Source organism: Octopus bimaculoides, chromosome 4 (genome assembly GCF_001194135.2).
Source record: "Octopus bimaculoides isolate UCB-OBI-ISO-001 chromosome 4, ASM119413v2, whole genome shotgun sequence".
NCBI lineage: Eukaryota > Metazoa > Mollusca > Cephalopoda > Octopoda > Octopodidae > Octopus > Octopus bimaculoides.
Window position 1 is genome coordinate 16276183 of NC_068984.1, and position 9312 is coordinate 16285494.

General features: G+C 35.5%; 1 non-coding gene across 1 annotated transcript; it reads right to left on the bottom strand.

Annotated features, from left to right (window-relative positions):
• Positions 1–2067: 2067 nt before the first annotated feature.
• LOC128247698 (small nucleolar RNA U3) lies at positions 2068–2297 on the bottom strand. The gene has a single exon (XR_008264068.1). It is a non-coding gene; the product is annotated as a small nucleolar RNA U3 (small nucleolar RNA).
• Between the last annotated feature and the right edge of the window lie 7015 nt (positions 2298–9312).

Consider the following 9312-nt stretch of genomic DNA (forward strand, 5'->3'; position numbering starts at 1 on the left):
AAGGTGGTTTTTTTGTATGATTGTGTATAGAGGAATATATTATTTTGTTTAAAAGAGTTCCAACACTGTCTGTTTTTTATGTTTTATTTATATTCCTGCAGAACCAATGTGGGGTATAGAATATGGAATATACAATATATAATATAAAATAAAATAAAATAAAAATGGATGGCACCATGAAATAAAGTATTGAATGTAGATGAAATATTGAGTGTTCAATATAAAGGATCAAATATATATATATATATATATATATATATATACATGCCCTGTTGTTAATGCTGAAATTCCAATGAAGGAGCCTTGGATCCAGGTTAGAAACCACTTCTTTCTCTCTTGAAATAAAACTGAATAATAACACAAACTTACAGTGCAGAATTCAGCAAAATTTCCGCCTGCTAATTCCATTCAGAAGATATTGGTCAACCTAAGCCAACAGTAGGAAACACTTTCGCACGGTGCTGTACAATGAGAGAATAAACTCAGAGTCGCATGATTGCGTAACGAATTTCTTTACCACGCAGCCGTTTTTATACTTGTTGAAAATATGTTGTCTGATTCCAAGTTCCATTTCACAATTACACAATTATTCAGTTACAATGTTGAAATACTGTTAGACGTATTATCTTCTGTACGGTTAGACTTTGCTATGATGTCAGCTTTTGTATGATAATTATGGATCGATTTAAAATGACAAACTTGGTATGTGAGACCAAACCAATTCGTAGAATAAAAAAATCGATATTTTTTTTATTATATACTCTCGGTAATATTTATAAATATTATTTATTTGTTTATTCATTTATTTATTTATTTTGAAATTAATCACGGATTGAACGAAGAATATAATTTAATATTCTTCTATCAAGTGGTAATATATAAAAGAAGATCAACAATGTGTAGCAAGTGTGAAATCGGACCGACATCAGTTAAATGTTGTTTTTGATGTTGTGGTTGTGGTTATCTTTGAGTACACTATGATGAAAGGTCTTCCAGCCTTGACAACCCCTGTCTTAATTTCGAGAATAATATACCTTGAATTACATTGCATAATGTGCCATTCCGTTTCATAAAAGAGCGGGAGGAAGCAGTGAAAATTTGAGGGACATTTTGCTTTTATCTCAAGTAGCATTGAGGCTTTCATATGGGTTCCTGTGAATTCTGATTGCTGTTTAATTTGCTCAGCCTTAAACGAGATGGCCTATTGTGGAAAGCGTTCCATTTATGACGACGCCACACATTTGACAGTAACGTGTCCTTTCTTTAAGATGTAAGGGTGTAATTTGAAGGAGATTTGGTTACTATTTTTAGCTGGTCAAACAATCGCGTAGAAGCAGTACTCGGCGGAAAGCTCACATTTAATATATCTCCTTCATATCACAAGCCAGCGAAGGAGCTTCAAGTCTCCCTCAAATTAAACCTAAGTGTCTTGAAAAAGTGCAAGAAACATCAGATGATGCAGTCTTAGATAACCCTAAACACAGCCACACATACACACAGGGAATAGAGATGATCATGGTTGGATTAGATTCCTTTATAACTCAGTTGAAACGACAAGCTGACAGAATCAGTGACGTGAAGAGCAAATTGCTTAACATTTCTTCCGGCTTCGCACTCTGAGTTTAAATGCTACCAAAGTCGATTTTGCCTTTCGTCTTTTCATCCTTTCGGGCATTGTTGTTGGCACTCCGTCGCTTACGACGTCGAGGGTTCCAGTTGATCCGATCAACGGAACAGCCTGCTCGTGAAATTAACGTGCAAGTGGCTGAGCACTCCACAGACACGTGTACCCTTAACGTAGTTCTCGGGGATATTCAGCGTGACACAGTGTGACAAGGCTGACCCTTCGAAATACAGGCATAACAGAAACAGGAAGTAAGAGTGAGAGAAAGTTGTGGTGAAAGAGTACAGCAGGGTTCGCCACCATCCCCTGCCGGAGCCTCGTGGAGCTTTAGGTGTTTTCGCTCAATAAACACTCACAACGCCCGGTCTGGGAATCGAAACCGCGATCCTATGACCGCGAGTCCGCTGCCCTAACCACTGGGCCATTGCGCCTCCACATAGAGATCAGAAAGCATTGAGTCCCTCTTTAAGAAGTTATTAACCCTCTTAATAACGATCTTCAATGGATTTCTTACATTCGTTAGAGGCGAAGAACGAATGATAGAGAAAAACCTGTTTCACGCTCAGGACTCAATACGATCTCACGTCATCGTGACGTTGTTGATCTGCTCAATAGAATCGGATACCGTTGCGACACATACTTAAGAAATGATCATTAAAAGCATTAGGGTCGATGTAATCGACTAGCTACCTTTCTCACGAAACTTAAGGCCTTGTATCTCTAGTAGAAAGAATTGCAAGCCAGCTCAATCGCTAATGATTGCGCGGGTCAGTTTGCTAGAAGTAGCAGCCAAATATTCTCCAAACAATTCCTTATAATCTGAAAAAGGAAGGGGAAAAACAAACACTTTCCTATAACTGCATCTCTCTCTCTCTATATGGTGTGTGCATGTATGTGTATACAAGCATACACACATACATACATACACACATACAAACATACATGCGTATGTACATATGTATGTATGTATGTATATATATATATATATATATATATATATATATATATATATATATATATATATATATATATATATGTATATATATATGTAAATATATATATATGTATATATATATATGTAAATATATATATATGAATATATATATGTATATATATGAGTATAAAAAGGTGTGTATTATATAAGCTATTAGTCTTATTCTTAATGATATTTAATAATGTAGCCGCTGTTACCGACTGTTTATCTAAATTCGTTTCTCTGTTTGCTTTTTCCAAACCACAAGATCCACCCAACTCATTCACACACACACACACTCTTTTTTTGCGCAGCCATTATAGAGTTAATTCCATTCTTCAATTTTATTTCTATATTTTTCAGCGCAAATAGACTTTCAGCTCAACACGATACTATACTGCATCATCTAATTGTTTGTTCGTTTTTGTTTTTTGTTTTGTTTTGCGAGAACTTCAACGGTTTAAATAATATCCCAGCTTAAATTTACTGTAAACTTAAAATTACATTGCAAAGGCAAAAACCAAAAAGAAAAACATAACGGAATAAGTTTCTCTTATCCAAGTCGTTCAGGTGCCGGCTCACCAGTTTCGTGTTGTTTTATACCAAATCCCTGTCACAATGTTTGTCTACCGTTCGCTCATGCTTTTTTATAACAATCAAGCATAAATGTAATAAATGTTGACATCATAAGAATTTAGAAACTTCGAGAGAACGTGAAATAATTCTTTTCTGGAACGGTGAAACTCGAAGCAGATAAAGTTCTAAATATTTTTTCCTGCTATAGGTACGTGAGGGAGTAAGTCGATAACATTGACATCAATGCTCAGTTGATACTTTATTTAACAGATTCCGAAAGGATGAAAAAGTGAAGTCAACCTCGACAGAATTTAAACTCAGGACGTAGAGTCGAAAGAAATGTTGCTAAGCATTTTGTCCGGCATGGTAACGATTCTGCCAGCTTTAACCAAAGCTTTAAATAATAGCAAGCAATATTGAGTTACAAAAAGCCCGTTGAACTGAAAAGAGTTGAAAGCTGCCTATGGGCAGCGAACCCATATCTGTAAACGTTACAAGGATTCTACCTTTAATCACGTGCAGCCATCAACTTTTTCCATCCAAGGGATTTTAAACCCAGTATTTGCACGCTGTTATTTATAGCTTTATCTGCTTCGAGTTTGAGCCTTCCTAAAAATAAAAATTATAAATATTTAACATGAGGAAATTGTTATCTTTTGTCTTTTACTTGTTTCAGTTATTGAACTGCGGTCATGCTGGGGCACCACCTTGAAGGATCATAGTCGAACAAATCGACCCCAGTAGTTATTTTCTTGAAAGTCCGGTGTATTTTGCCAAACAGCTAAGTTACCGGGACAACAAACCAGCACCGGTTGTCAAGCGGTACTGAGACAGACACAAGCACAATGACACACAGACAAACTCACGCACGCACGCACACACACACACACACACACACACACACACACACACACGAACGCATACACATGCACGCATATACGCACCTACAAACATGAAGGTGCACCAGCTTATATTCATAACCAAACAAAAGAAAAACGTTAGAGTAAATAAACATATTAACAAATAACTTTCCGTCTCTTTCCAATCAGAGCAGTTACTGGTCATCCTTACACCATCGTTAGTCTTTAGCAAACATTTTTGTCTTAATTTCACCAACTGGGAGAACTTTATGGGAATATAGTTAGTGTTATGAGCTAATTAAAGCATAATGCATTAAGTTTGTCGTTGAGTGGTTACACTGATAAAAAGAAACGACCAAATCCTCAAAATTTTCTATATTTTCACTCCACTTTTTCTTGTATGCAGTTCCCTGATCTGTTGGCGACGTACCGTCGTTATTTTTCTGAACGACAGTACATCGCTGTCCAATGTAATATTCTAGGCAACGTTTATTTGTTATAATGTGTATTAGGTTGTCCGTATTACGAGAGAAATTGTTTTTGATTTTGAAAGTAAGACCCTCTTTGAAGTGGAATTTGGAGCATTCTATCATAATTTGGTCGGTTGTATTTACTGACTTTGGGGTCCATCGTTTGTCTATGTAACTTTGCATTGGTCAATATCCTTTTCAGTGATATAATTTTCTCTTAATTCTTTATAATTGGATGTTTTTCCAAAACGTTTTTCACTTTTTGGTAAGTTTATACACATGATAGTGAAAATTTCGGCGTTCTTTGGGTTTCAAGTTGAAATATATGGAATGATATTTTTTCTTTTATGTATTTTGTTGTTTCGAAGCTTTTGGATGTTAATTTGTTTCTGAATTACAAAGTTAATCGACTCTAGAGGGTATTTTTTGTAATAAGTATTTTTCCATTTCGTCTAGTCCTTGGTGTCTTATTTCACTGGTTTCAAAATAAAGATTCATTTTACTAAGAAGTTAAATGAAATCTTACTTTGGTTGTGTTTTGAGTGATATAATGTAAAAGGGAGGTATTGCTGTGAATCGGTGGGTTTAAGATATATTTCAGCTTCTAGTTTTGTGCTTGTGTTTGTTAGAATACCTAAAAAAGGGAATTTATCGTTGTTAAACTTATCGTTGTTAAACTCAGTAGAAAATTGAATGTGAGAGTTTATGTTGTTGATAAGATTTTGGAATTGCTTCATTCTGTCAGTATTTTCCCCTCCATAAAGTGAGATAATCGTCCACAAACCTCTTCTAGTTTTCTTTCAAAAAGCAGCTGAATCCATCTCCAAACATTTGTCAGGAATTTTCATCGATTTTCAGTTCATGCTACTCCATATCTAAGTTGGTATACGTTGGAGCAACTTCCGTTCTCATGTCTATTCCTGACTTTTGTCGTTTAGGCTGTATTGTCGAATATGAAGAAGCTGCTTCCTAAAATGAGTGGTAGACCATCTTCAATAAATTTTCTGTGTTCTGGTATTCGATAAGAAAATAAATCTTGTCAATATTCTGTAGCTTCGATTCAATATTTGTGTGGAATACGTTGCTATGTTCACAACATCAAATGTGCCAGTATAGGTATTTTTGTATATTGGATTAAGTAAATGGTTGAGCGGATCAAAATTATCTCGTGTGAAGCTCAAATATATGCTTAAAGAACAGATTTTCTTGAAATTCTTTAAAACGATGAGTTTCGCCTGGTGCATACATCTTAGTTTTTAATTTGACGATTTGGGATGTTCACATAATTTTCCATTGCTCTTTAATATGTTTCATTGGCCAATTCATATGTATTTCAAAGGAGCCATAGAAGTTCAATATTTGAATCATGTAAAGTAATCAGGTTCTTTATTGGCTAAGAGTTATATGGGCGTAGCCAATAACCTGCATTGTCAGCTTCCTTAATATCTTTGTTATATTTTTAATCTGTTATGTGGGCTCATTGTTGACAACCAAAATTAGAAATTATTTTGTTTCCCTTTTTTCTATAAAAAAAGTTTAAAATATGTTGACAGAATTCCCCAAAAGCTGTATTTCTTCCTCTCTTAGGACGGAATTCGCTTTTGTGTGATTTTGATTAGAATTTCATCTTCATTATCCCTCTCAAAAATCTTTTTCGCTAATCTAAGTTTTCTGCAGAATTCTGCTATGTCATTTTTAATTTCAGACGTATTTAATTTTTGAGGGGTTCGTGTGAACTTTAATCCCTGGCTAAGTATATCTATTAGTTAAAGGGTTAATATGTTTTTGGTGAAAGAATGATTATTTCTAGTTTTTCGTGATGGGAGTCCATCTCGTGTCCCTATATTTCTGGTTCATGTCTAAAAAACGGTTCTTACAATGAAGATCATCTGTATTTTTCATATCATCAGCGCTTCTTAAATCGTTATGTTGTTCACACACACACACACACACACAATATGATATCCGGATTGCCAACGTCGATAACGCTCTTCTTTGGACAATCATTTTGGAAGGCGTATAGATTATTGTAAATATATCAGTTTTATTATAACCATTTCCTCCTTTATGCGAAAGATTTGGCGTTGTATTTCATTTTAACGGACCCATTGTCTTTTGTGATTTTTGGAGCACTGATATAAAAGTCACAATAAAATGGCATGACCAGTCGTAACATGTTTATTTACATACTGCAGTCTTCATACTTGATACGTTAACGATTATTTGCGTTCTTTAGCCAAGATGAGATTTAGTGGACACAAGAATAGAATAAACACTGAGGAGGAAGATTCCTATAGCAGTGATCAACGTTATCATACATTTTTAGAGTGAGCGTGATCAGCTTTCCATGGGCGGAAATCTTTCAAATACTGTTACATCAAAAATAAATATAAAAACATAAACGAAAACGAGAAAGGAGCGTTAGAAATGGTGGACAAATTTTAAAAATGCATTTTTTTATCAGCAATTTTTTAAATCAAGAATTTATCAAGAATAATGGCAATTAATGTTTAGCAGCGTTTATTCCTGCTTTTTGACTTTCCGTTTCAAATCCCGTTGAAGTCAACTTCGCCTTTCGTCACTTCGCGTTCGATAAAATCAAGTACAAGTCAAATACTGCAGTCAATGTTATCGCCTTGTCCCCGCCTCTCAAAAAATGTTGGCATTGAACCCTGTAACGGACCAGTGTCCCGTTCAGAGGCAATGTTGGGATCTCGGTCACTTATGCACCATGGAAACCAGATTACAGGCTTTATGCGTTCTGGGGCTTAAGAAAAAAGAGAACAATGACTAATGAACGAAAGAACGAAAGAAATCTTTATGAGGATTAGACTATGAGTTAGACATTGTGTTATGAGTGAGCAGAAAACATGAATGATGAATCATGAGTGACAATGTGTCAGGATTCGACATAATTTCGTTCCATAAGTTCTCGCTTTCTTTAGTAATTTCCATAACAAATTTACACAGAAGTCGTTAATCCTAAGCCATGTAAATATCTAAAAGAGACAGGAGCTAGAGTGGATACTACAAGAACATAGAGATGATAAATAAACGCGCAAAATTAGCTGATGATAATGATTTGATTCATTTTCAACAAAACATGAAAGCATTTGTAAAATACCACTCCATGATAGGAGGCGCTGAGCTACAAAATGTTATGAATCACTGCGATAGCGAAACGCTATATGTTTGTTGTGCCTTTCGATCAGCTTTCACAACCAGCTAACGAAATTGCTTGCAAAAATAAGCGTTATATTATCAGCTTCTGGGTATAAAGTGTTTTTACAATTAGTCAAGGGCACTGTTTCTTTACAGTGGCAGATGTTAACTGGACGCTTTATATTTCAGTTTGACCTTTTTATATCTTTTCTTTTTTAATGTTGTCTTCTGGTAGCAAGAACTGTGTAGATAGCCTTCTCCGGTCCTCTGAGAGCAGTGAGGTTGATGAAGTTGATGTTTCTTCTTGAACAACTGCAAGTAAATAGCTTCAGGGGGAAAATAGACAGTGGAGTAATTCCACATGGATTACATTCCATTGGGGAGAAAGGATTGAGTGTAGTGGTTAGAGCACAACCAAGGGCAGGGCAGACACAATATGGTAGAGATCAGAAGAGGCGAGGAAGTTGATTCGGTAATACGAGACCAGTTAGCTCGGAGGAAAAAAGGCCACTGTAATCGCAGTAGAAAAAGCAAAGTGAGGCAACACAACGTCTGCAGGCCACAGGCTGGAATATGTCTAAGGGTAACGGAAAAAATAGACTAATAAGTCTTGATCAATGAGAGTAATCCAGAGTTACATTATTAAACAGGGACTTCTGTTCGCGTAGTACCGTTTTTAATGCCCGCAAAACATAAGCCTATAAAGCTATACATAAGCCTATAAAGCTATACATCAGTTATTGCTGCTATTTATGTATTGCTGCTATTTATGTATTGCTGCTATTTGTGTATTGCCGCATTTAAGAGTTTCTATATTTGAAAACAGAGTTTCAAATTCAAGTTATTTCTTGGAATTTTCTGTATTTAGATTCTTTTAATTTTATACACTTTTACTAGTTTCATAGTTATTATTATCGATGTCATTATTGTTGCCAAGTCAACCATCTCCTTATGAATGATGTATTTACAACAACAACGACGGCAATGACAACAACAACAACAACTGTAATAACAATAGGAAAATCGAACAACAATGAGATAGGCCTGGATAGTGTGTGCTTATCGACATAAAATATGCAACCAGAATTGATTTAGTTGCGTTGCAAGTCGACTGAATATCTTCAGAATGTTAGTGGATGTAATGAATTCCTAAAACAAACGATGTGTATTTAACAACTTAGATCAGTTCTGCTCGAACAAATCGATGGTTAAAAGCCCTTCTAGCGGTGGCCATCCAATTTTTTCTTTTTTGTTTTTTTTTTTGTTTTTATCAGAGACTACTTTGTATTGTCTAATATATTCGGCATTATTCAAGCTGGTAGAGTTTGATTTGATGGTTCAGTGAAGGAGGGTTTTGCAATGAATTGTTTATGTGAATGAAAAATGTTTTTCAGTTTTCAAGCTGCCACCATTATGGCTATCATTTATCCGAGTCTCTCTCTTTCTTTCACTATCCACGTCCCTGTCTTTATGTATGTGTCTCTCTTTATGAATGTCTCTCATTCGCTTTTCCCTCTATTCCACTATTCCAAAACGTATCTCTCTCGTACATATACGCACGCATTCTCTTTCTTTCTCTCGCTCTCTCCCTCAGACACACACACACACGGACACAAACACACATATATACACACACATAGAGATGTG